Source organism: Eulemur rufifrons, chromosome 19 (assembly GCF_041146395.1).
Source record: "Eulemur rufifrons isolate Redbay chromosome 19, OSU_ERuf_1, whole genome shotgun sequence".
NCBI lineage: Eukaryota > Metazoa > Chordata > Mammalia > Primates > Lemuridae > Eulemur > Eulemur rufifrons.
Genome location: NC_091001.1, coordinates 48,403,869 through 48,415,365, shown reverse-complemented (window position 1 = coordinate 48,415,365; position 11,497 = coordinate 48,403,869). Strand labels below are relative to the sequence as shown.

Sequence of the window (11,497 nt, the reverse complement as noted above, 5' to 3'; positions counted from 1 at the left end):
ATTTAAACTTTTTCCAGCAGCTGTTTCTTTCTTTTTTTCTTTTTTTTTTTTTCTTTAGACAGAGTCTCACTCTGTTGCCCAGGCTAGAGTGCTGTGACATTAGCCTAGCTCACAGCAACCTCAAACTCCTGGGCTCAGGTGATTCTTCTGCCTCAGCCTCCCGAGTAGCTGGGACTACAGGCATGTGCCACCATGCCCAGCTAATTTTTTTTTCTATATATTTTTAGTTGTCCAGCTAATTTCTTTGTATTTTTAATAGGGACGGGGTCTCACTCTTGTTCAGGCTGGTCGCAAACTCCTGAGCTCAAATGATCTGCCTGCCTTTGCCTCGCAGAGTGCTAGGATTACAGGCGTGAGCCACCGTGCCCGGCCAGGAGCTGTTTCTTAATTTTAGCATCAGAATGTTTTAAACGATTAAGTTCTGACTCCCTTTTTGTTTAACAATCCTTCCCTCAATTTATCTCTCTCCTCTTGTGTTTTACTATAAACAGCAAGAAGAAAATGGTGTCTCCCTAAAGACTTTGCTCGGGCATCCATAGCCAGCAGCTGCCTGTCGCAGTCCCTTCCTCCTCATCCCCGCTGCCGCTGCTCTCTGCAGCAGCGGTTCTCAAAGCTTTGGGAGTCTGGACCCCTCACATGCTTAAATATTATCGAGGACCCCAGAGAGTTTTGTTTATGTGGGTATATCTATCAATATTTACTGTACTGGAAATCAAAGCAGGGAAATGTTTCAAGATTTTTATTAATTCATTGCAAAAATGCATTACATGTTAACAACAGAGTGACAATGCTGTCAGACATCATGTAGCCTCTGGTAACCTCGCCGCACACTCATGACAGCATGAGCGCAAAGAAGGCAAATAATATCTTAATATTATTATGAAAATAGAATAGTTTTGAACTCACAGACCTCCTGGAAGGGTCTTCCCCAAACCACATTCTGAGTACTGCTGTCCAGATCATCTCCCCAAAGCACTGGCTCCTCGCCCCCTCAGGGTCAAGTCTCAGTCCCTTGTCCTTCCACACCTACATCCTCCTTACCTATCTGCTAGCCCTCTAGGACTCACCTGCCCAGCAGTTGTCTGCCACCCCCTGCAGGCCATCCCTCCCTTGCCTGGACCCTCTCCCTCCTCCTTTCCTATCCTCCCCATGGCTCATGACCCTTCCCACTACCAGACTCCTGTGAGGTGACTAATACTCATATATACATATATCATGTATAATTTTCCTTTCATTTTTATATCTTTTACAAAGAAGAGACAATATTATATATATGCTCTGGGATTTGTTTTTTGTTTTGAAGACAGGGTCTTGCTCTGTCACCCAGGCTGGAGTGCATTGGCACCATCACAGCCCACTGCAACCTCAAACTCCTGGGCTCAAGCGATCCTCCTGCCTCAGTCTCCCGAGTAGCTGGGACTACAGGCATGCACCACCATGCCTGGCTCATTTTTATTTTTTTTAATTTTTTGTAGAGACCAGGTCTCACTATGTTGCCCAGGCTGGTCTTGAACTCCTAGCCCCTAGTGGTCCTCCCAAAGTGCTAGGATTGTAAGTGTGAGCCACTGTGCCTGGCCTCTTTGGATAGATCTACTGCATTCTTTTTCAATTTTTTCCAACAAAAATAAATCTTACTTATTTAAACAGTTTCATTAAATAAGTCCACAGGGGTAACAAACAGCAGTACAAAGAACAAAAAAGTGGACAAAATGTCCAGGGCCCTGAGTCGGGGCAAGATGTCCAATTAACAACTGCACAAGAAACCTCTGATATTTAAGCTTATTTTGCTTTTTACTATAAGCATTTAAATAATATAAGGAAAAACTCTAATTCAGAAAAAAAAAATAATGTGGAAAAAGATACTCAAACTAGAAACAAGAGATAATATAAATCGTTCAGAGACCCAGTGCATGCCACAGGAGGAAACTAAGTAAAGCCAGTCTATGCCAAACATAGGAAAAGCCTAGCAGTTATTAATGTAAACTGATTAAGAATCAAATGCTGTTTGGCAGTCCTGTGGCTCTGGCGCTGTCTCCTCCCCCCTACTGCTTTTGAGGCCCAACTTCTCAGTTATTCACAACCTTCTTTGTTCCATCATCCTTGCCCTCCCCCAAGTATTCATGAGCAAAGAGTAAGTAGGCCAAGTAGATAACTTTCTTTAAAAAGGATACAGAATTCCTTCCCTATTCATCTCCACTTTCCAAACACCTTTGGCTTGAATTTATCTCATTTTTGCAGCTTTAGGACCCAAGAAAAACCACCCATGAGGGAGCAGGCAGGATCTAGCCACCATGGTGAGGTGACTCCTAGTGCCCCAAGCCGGGTAATGGGCTGGAAACGCAATTTTTCCAGCTCAAGGAACAAGAAGAGAAATTGAGTCTCAGCTTCCTTCTCCGTTTTCAGAGTACTGTGGAGATCCCAAAGCCAGCGAGGCAAGGATTTCTTTACAGCTTTGAGTTCTTTTCCAGACCAAACATTTTAAATTTTAAATTGTAAATCTCTCAGCCTTACTCTTTATGGTTTTTGTGTTTTCAGTCTTGCTTGGAAAGAGCTTTCCTAATCCCAAGATTTAAAAAATATATATAAAAATATATCCTTCTTTATTTCTGTAATTTCATAAGCTTTAGCTCCTCAATTCATCTGGAATTTTTTCTGGGGTCTTTTCCCAAATTGATGGGTCAATTACTCCCTTTAGTAGCATTTCCCCACTTACTTGAAATGCCCCCTTTAACAAGTAAAATAGTCTTTTATTCCCACAGCTATTTCTGAATTATGTTCTGCTCCATTGATTTATTCCACTGATTCTGTGTCAGTACATTGTTTTATTTATTTTATTTTATTTTATTTTATTTCATTGAGACAGAGTCTCACTCTGATGCCCAGGCTAGAGTGCCACGGCATCAGCCTAGCTCACAGAAACCTCAAACTCCTGGGCTCAAGCAATCCTTCTGCCTCAGCCTCCCGAGTAGCTGGGACTACAGGCATGCGCCACTATGCCCGGCTAATTTTTTCTATATACATTTTTAGTTGTCTAGATAATTTCTTTCTATTTTTAGTAGAGATGGGGTCTCGCTCTTGCTCAGGTTGGTCTTGAACTCCTGACCTCAAGCGATCGTCCCGCCTCGGCCTCCCAGAGTGCTAGGATTATGGGCATGAGCCACTGCACCTGGCCTGGCACATTGTTTTTGTTACTATAGTTTTAAGGTATGTTTTGATATCTAAAAGGGACATCCTCTCATTTTTCTTATTTTCCCAGTTTTTCTTGGCTCTTTTCATACATCATTAGTTTTGCAAATTATATAAGTCTGAGTCTGTTTTCTCATCTGAAAAGGTCAAGATTGTGGGTTCTACCGTCATACTGTCTGGGTATCAGTAAGGGTCCACCCAGGGAAACAAAGTCTTCTAGGTCTTTCAGGCAGAGAGAATTTAATACAGGGAGTTGGTGATGGGAGATGGAAGAACTGAGAAGCCTAATGCAAGCACAGGAGGCTATCGTACAGCGAGTTAAATACAAGGAGGTAGTGCCACTAAATCCCAGAGTAGGGGCAATCTGGTGGAATCTAAAACCTCGTGGAGGCTGCCTGATGGGAACTGAGACCATGGAGGGAGCAGATACGGGAGTCATGTAGGGCACAGAGTTGCTGCCAGAGACACCACGGGAAGCAGAGGGGGAGAAGTACCCTGGCTTCTCTCCACCTCCTCCCTCTCTCCAAGCTTTCACTAATGCTTCTTCCCATGGGCCGAACCAACCTGGAAGCCTGAGAAAACCTCAGTTTGCATCAATTTCCTCCTCCAAAAGGGGGGGATAAAGAATAATGGTACTTATCTCACAAGGTTATTGTGAAGATTAAATACATTAAGACACATTAAACACTTTGTAAGCATTTAATAGGTGTTATTTATCATTATTGTTCTGTAAGATGAAGATAACAGTAACTACCTTGTAGAGTTAAGGTCAACAGTAAAGTGAGATAATGACTTTGAAATGTCTGCATGGTGCTGTACACATCGTACTGGTACTGGGTACTTCACAAATGTTAGCTCTCCTCGCAGCTCCAATGCCTCACCCTTGCATGTACTCAGTAATGTCTGCAATGATGATAGTGATGGACTTGACCTGGGGAGGAGGCAGCTTCCTCAGAGTTGGGAGGGACATTCTTGCTCTGCTGGGGAGCTAGAGGGACTCTGGAGGGCTGGGACTTCCGGAGTCAGGGCAGTGCACAGCCCCCTTCATCAACCAATATGTTCACACACAGAGATGCATTTGGAGTGATATCTGTATCCTTTTCTGGAGTTTCTCCTCTTGCTCCCATTGTGCCCCTTCTTTGATTTTAGCCTGTTCTTTTTGGCTCATGTTGGTAACTGCTGTTTCTATGTTCACATACATGCTGCCAACATTCATGTGTGTACAACCTCCTGTGTGTGTAAAGTACTTTATCACTTATAGACATTGCCCCATCTGGTCCCCCCAACAACCCCCTAGATGCAGATAGGGCAAGCTTCACGATCCCTGTTGAGCAGCAGTAGAAGCCAAGACTTCGAGAAGACAGGTGGCTGACCCAAAGGCCCACAGGGAGTAGGTTGAGCAGCCAGGACTTGGGATGAGGCCCTCTCACGCTAGCTCAGGACTCTTTCTGCTACTAGCCTGGGCTGCCACAGGCATATGTGATCTAATGCCCACACACACAGACACACAGTAGATTCAATATCCATGAAGGGAGGGTTCATGGCTTATCAACTCCCTGCTACAGATAAAGTACCTGGCAGCTGAAATATAATAAGTGATTGTGGAATTGAGTTGACCTTGACTCCTGCACTGAGCCCCCTTAGGGGAGGAAGAGGAAGCACACAGATGAGGACCAGAGCCAGAGCCAGAGTCCAAGTCTAGCTTAACTGAACTCTGATGATGCTCTGCCCTCACTTCTGGCTCTAGCCAGACCCTTCTTAGAGCACCCACGGAGCAGGGGGGCCTGGTCACCGGGAGAGGCTGAGATGCCCAGGGAAACAGATCTGGCCACCTGACTCTGCTAGAGGGTGGCAACCCTGGCAGGCAGGAGCTTGCTCTGACACTACAGTGCTAATCCACGAAATGCCTCAGCTGCCCACCCAGGGCCTGGCATCCCCACTGGTCCCTGGTGAGCCAGTCTGAACAGAGGCCTTCCCTCACGTGGGCACAGAGTGCTGGCAGGAAGCACAGGACGTTAGAAATTAGAAGCCTGAGCTAATAAAATGGATCATAATAAGGGCATCACTGTTTGTCAGGCACTTCTACATAAATATATCTGGTTCACTCAGCCAAGACACGAATGCTACTGGCCTCTGACTCAGCTCTTTTCACTGACTTCAGCTGTGAACTTGCCCCCCTCTGATAGATTCCAGATTCTAAATGCTCAGTTGGTCTGGCTTGGCTTCACATCTTTCTCCTCACCCTGAAATGGGAGGCCACTGTGTCCCATTGGCCTGAAGGGCTTCTGGTGCAGGGGTGAGGCGGCAGGCCTAGCACAGGTGTACAGGCAGCTGCCCACACCACCACTATGTCCTTTTTTTTATATATATATTTTTTTGAGACAGAGTCTCACTCTGTTGCTCAGGCTAGAGTGCCATGGCATCAGCCCAGCTCACAGCAACCTCAAACTCCTGGGCTCAAGCGATCCTCCTGCCTCAGCCTCCCAAGTAGCTGGGACTATGGTACGGGCATGCACCACCATGGCCGGCTAATTTTTCTATATATATATATTTTTTTAGCTATCCATATAATTTCTTTCTATTTTAAGTAGAGACAGGGTCTCGCTCATGCTCAGGCTGGTCTCGAACTCCTGAATTCAAACAATCTGCCCGCCTCGGCCTCCCAGAGTGCTAGGATTACAGGCGTGAGCCACTGCGTCCGGCCACACTATGTGCTTTTGAGAGCCCTGTTGGCCATCCCATCCTCCTTTCTGTCCACAGAGGTCCTGGTCCCCTTGAGAGGAAAAGGCAAGGTCACGAATTAGACTACGGGCAGCAACTGGGAAGAATAAACACCAAAGGCCTCGCATCGGACTCCAAGAGCCCACACTGCCTGGCCCTGATACCCTCTGGCTCATTTCCTTTTGCAAACCTCACATCACTCCTCATTTTTCTGGAACATGCCAGGCCCACTCCTGCCTCAGTGTCCTGTCACCACCTTGCACCGAGATAGCCCCATGCTCCCTTCCGCTTCCTGCTTAGCTCTTTGCTCTAATGTCATTGTCTCACCGAGGCCTTCCTTAGCTGCCTTCTCTACAATTGCACACCGCCATCGTTCCCCAAGCCCCACCCCTGCTTTTCCTGCGCACCTCTCACCATCTACCTAGATCTCCTTGATCTCGTTGGTCTCCCCACCCCAGCATTTGTATCTGCTGGCTCCCTGCTGCCCCGCCAGCGCTGTAACGGTGCCTGACGCAGAGCGTGTGCTCGGTGATATCTGCTAGATGCGTGAATGAGTGAGGCTGCCTGTGAGCTCACGGGGTTCTCGCAGGGCTGACAGCAGGCGGCCATGTGGTTTCCATCAGCCCCGCTCCCTTCTGGGTCTGACTGAGTTCATCTGTGCAATGAGGAGGGCACATGAGCTGCTGTGTAAGCTGCCCTCCAGCAGTAATAATTGATGAGTCCGGGCGGTATCCGCTTACCACCCCAGAGAGGCCCAAACAGACGGCAACAAGGGAAGGGAGGCAGGAAGCAGCTGCCAGGATGACGAATTGGGATCTCGAGTCAGCGTCCCCAAGCGCCAATCCTTACGGGCCTCAGCAGAGCTCAGGATTAGAAGCTCTTGAGACTCACACGGTCCCCTGGCCTGACCTGTCCCTAAATGACCATGAGGTGCACTTGAAAAAGTCACTCCATCTCATGGTGGTGACACTGGGGCCTAGAACAGGAATAGAGATGTGCCAAACTTTGTACAGAAATTTTCAAAATTAGACTTGATTCAGCTCTCATTCCACAGATACTTACCAGGGCCTCCTCTGCACCAGGCACTGTTCTAGGTGGGAAAAGAGCATTGAAGGAGAGAAGGTCCTCACTTGACTTTGTATTTACTTGTGAGACCTGATGTGCCTGCTTCCCCTTCAACCTCCCTCTCTCCAGCCCCTTAGATCCCCTTAGATCCCTTAAATCTCAAAAACAAAACAGCAACGACAATCCGTGCGCCCCTGCTAGACCAAGGGTACCATAGCACTGATTTCATCACCTGCACCACCTGCATCCCAGGGATGTCAGCTCTGGACTTCTGTCCAGCTTTCAGGAAACTCCAAATCTCTCCCTCTTTCCCATCAACTTCCTGTATTTGCTCCTACCATTCCCCGACAAATTCATCTCCTATGCTTGTTGGGCCAATTGCCTTAGCGGCCCCCAAACTAATTACGTGTCCCCTTTATTCAACACCTTCATGCCCTTCATCCAGTTTTCTCTTCCCTAACTGTCTCTCCTCTGCCTTCCCTCTGCCTCTTCAAAGCTGCTCATCACGGCTGACTTTACTCTCCCATCTTCAAGAGGAGGTGGTCTTTCATTCTCCTAGCTTTTGATGAATGCTCCACTGCCTCTCGTACCTGTCCCAGGTTGTCTCATGCATGTATGTCTCACCTCTCCCTGAGACTGTAATTTCTTCTTCTTTTTTTTTTTTTTTTTTGAGACAGCGTCTCATGCTGTTGCCTGGGAGAGTGCCGTGGCATCAGCCTACCTCAGAGCAACCTCAAACTCTGCTCAAGCAATCCTCCTGCCTCAGCCTCTTGAGTAGCTGGGACGACAGGTGCACACCACCATGCCTGGCTAATTTTTCTATTTTTAGTGGAGATAGGGTCTCGCTCTTGCTCAGGCTGGTCTCAAACTCCTGACCTCAAGGGATCCTCCTGCCTCGGCCTCCCAGAGTGCTAGGATTACAGGCATGAGTCACCTTGCCCAGCTGAGACTGTAAACTTATTGAGGGCAGAGATAATGTTTACCTTCCTATATGCTGCGTAGCTTTAGCCCAATGCTCACTCACTGGGCAATCAATCAATGATGGGTTTGACCCAGATTTACTGAATTGTGATATTTAAGAATACCTTTGGGAAAATGTGTATTTGTTTACAGATGTTAAGAGGAAAATGTAAAATACAAGGCTGTGTGTATGGTCTAATGATCACAATATAAACTATGTCTTCACATGGGTAAAACTGGAAGGCAATTGGTAAAAATAAAAAGAGTCCCGTTAGGGTTGTTAGATTACAAGTGGTTTGTTTAAATAACCTATGAATATTGTTAGTGCATTGTTTATGCATTTGAAAAGATTTTTAAAAATACATGGAGGGGGCTGGGCATGGTGGCTCATGCCTATAATCCTAACACTCTGGGAGGCCGAGGCAGGAGGATCGCTCAAGGTCAGGAGTTCGAGACCAGCCTGAGCAAGAGCAAGACCCCGTCTCTACTAAAAATAGAAAGAAGTGATTTGGACAGCTAAAAATATATATAGAAAAAAACATTAGCCGGGTGTGGTGGTGCGTACCTGTAGTCCCAGCTAGTCAGGAGGCTGAGGCAGGAGGATCACTTGAGCCCAGGAGTGTGAGGTTGCTGTGAGCTAGGCTGATGCCCCGGCACTCTAGCCTGGGCAACAGAGTGAGACTCTGTCTCAAAATAAAACAAAATACATGGAGGGCTTTAAGAGTCATTAAAACATTCCACGCTTGGGTGTAAACTCATAAAGTCTGTCTTAGTCGGGGACTAAAAGGGAATGGGGGAGGGGGGAGGGTTGGCAGTCTTTTAGAGACTTTGCTCAGGTCATATTTATACACAAATAGCTGAGCAAAGGGGGAAAAACCCAAAGTCCATTTCTCACCTGCAATTTTTGTTTTGTTTTGTTTTTGTTTTTGAGACAGGGTCTCGCTCTATTGCCCTGGGTAGAGTGCAGTGGCATCATCATAGCTCACTGCAACCTCAGACTCCTGGGCTAAAGGTATCCTCCTGCCTCAGCCTCCCAAGTAGCTGGGACTACAGGCACACACCATCATGCCCGGCTAATTTTTCTATTTTTCATAAAGGTGGGATCTCTCTATGTTGCCCAACCTGGTCTCGAATTCCTGGCCTCAAGGAATCCTCCTGCCTCAGCTTCCCAAAGTGCTAGAATGACAGGTGTGAGCCACCACACCAGGCCAGGAATTAGTCTTTAGGGAGCAGAGTTTTGGCTGGGAAAGATGAAAAAGTTCTGTCAATAGATGGCGGTGATAGTCCCACAACAGTGTGAATGTACTTGATGCCACTGAACTGAACACTTTAAAACAGTCAAAATAGTAAACGTGTGGTGGCTCACGCCTGTAATCCCAGCACATTGGCAGGCCAAGACAGGAAGATTGCTTGAAGCCAGGAGTTTGAGAACAGCCTGAGCGACGTAGTGAGACCCCATCTCTACAAAAAATAGAAAAATTAGCCACGTGCGGTGACATGCACCTGTAGTCGCAGCTACATGGGAGGCTAAGGCAGGAGGATTGCTTGAGCCCAGGAGTTTGAGGTTGCGGTGAGCTATCATGATGCCACCGTACTCTAGCCCAGGCAACAGAGCGAGACCCTGTCTCAAAACAAACAAATAAAAATAATGGTAAATTTTATGTTATATATATTTTACCACAATAAATGGTGGAGGAGAGGCAGGTTAAGATGGTGTAAGTGTTATGGAGAAAAGATGAATAAATCAGGGAAGGGAGATAGGAATACAAGAGCGAAGTGCCAATTTTATATAGGGTGGTGGGGGAAGGTCTCACTGAGAAAGCAACCTACGAGTAAAGACCCAAAGGAGCTGAGGGAGTGAGCCTTGAGTCCCGAGGGGAAGAGTGGTCCAAATAGAGGGATCAGCAAGTGTGAAAGTCCTGAGGCAGGAAGATCAATGAGGTTGCCCTGCCAGAGCCATTCCATGTGTGTCACTTTGTGTCTCTTTGGTCAGTTCCAAGAGTACTAGGCAAACTGCTTAAGAGTGGAGTAGGGAAAAACCTTCCCCAGCCCTGGAGAAAATGCACAGTGCCCTGGGTCTTATTTGGGCGCGGTATTAACCTTGTAGAAAAGTCATTGTAGACTCTTGTAGTTACACTTCTTTCAGGAACATGACCACGAGAGCTGCATCTGACCACAGCTTCATTTCTCTGGAAAGAATTCTGGCAGGACAGGAACTGAGAATTCTTTCTCTATGACCTCTGGGTGAGTTTGTGATCCATGAGAACACCGGGCTTTGCATTTCTCATTACACAGCTCTCATAGCTCCTGTGTTTGGAAGAGGTCACTGTCATTAAACTTTTTTATGACTTTCGCCCCCAGAGAACCAAGGACAAAGGTGAAGAAAGAACTCATCCAAAGTAGAATGCTCCAATGCCCCAAGATGTTTCCTTTCCATAAAACCTAGAGTCTCATACCAGGAGCGTTGCATAAAAATAAAGCCAGTGTAGCCAAGTGCAAACTGTATAGTTATAAACAATCCTATGAGACAAACTGTTTCTCTCAAGGTACTTTAACTGTCAGATGCAAAAGATAATAAAATGGATTTTTTTCTTCTTGAAACTTTGCCAGCCTTACGGCTGATGCCTACTGTAGCTGCACTAAAGGCTCTGGGCATCTCTGCCAAGATGTGATGGCTGCGAATCAGTGATGATTTCAGAGTGAGCTTTCTCAACCTGACAGGCCCACCGTCTCAGCCTGGCCCTCGGGCCATTGCCTGACTCAGTCTGATTTGCAGCTCCCATGGGATGGTTTATTTATCCTTTTGTAGAGGCCAATGTCCACAGCAAAGTTTTTAGGAAACTGGCTTAAAGTTTACTGTTGAGGGATGTTATGGGCCTAAGGGTGGTCTCTGGAGGAACCTTCTCTGGAATTCTCTGCTAGGACTTGGTGTGTCTCAGCCAGTGTTATCGAAAGAGCGTAGGAACAGGAGGCAGGAAGTCTGACGTGGTTTTTGTTTTTAGCTTTATTGCAGTGTAATTGACAAATAAAAGTTGTGTATATTTTGATACAGGTATACATTGTAAAATGATTACCACAGGCAAGACAATTAACATATCCATCACTTCACATAGTTACCTTTTTATTTATTTTTTATTTTTTTATTTTTTTTTTAAAATGGAGCACTTCACGAATTTGCCGTGTCATCCTTGCGCAGGGGCCATGCTAATCTTCTCTGTATCGTTCCAATTTTAGTATATGTGCTGCCGAAGCGAGCACATACATAGTTACCTTTTAAAAAAAAAACAAAACTTTTTTTTTTTTTTTTTTTTAGGAAGTCTGAGGTTTTATAATGGATGGAGCTGGATGGACTCACCTCTGTACCTAGTGTCTTCTGTTTGCCTACTCCACCCCGGAGGCACTCCCTACTCCTGTCTCCTGTTCTGTGCCCCGGGGCTGACCTGCATACAGACCTCAACAGGTTCCCTTGCCTCAACAGGCTTCCAAAGAGGCCAAGGAGGATCTACCCCAGGTAATCACAGGGAGGAAAGGGTGGTGACGTGTTAATTCCCCTTAGTTGATAGAC

At 46.3% G+C, this 11,497-nt stretch overlaps 1 non-coding gene across 1 annotated transcript; it reads right to left on the bottom strand.

Annotated features, from left to right (window-relative positions):
- Positions 1 to 11,082: 11,082 nt before the first annotated feature.
- LOC138400360 (U6 spliceosomal RNA) lies at positions 11,083 to 11,190 on the bottom strand. The gene has a single exon (XR_011236257.1). It is a non-coding gene; the product is annotated as a U6 spliceosomal RNA (small nuclear RNA).
- Between the last annotated feature and the right edge of the window lie 307 nt (positions 11,191 to 11,497).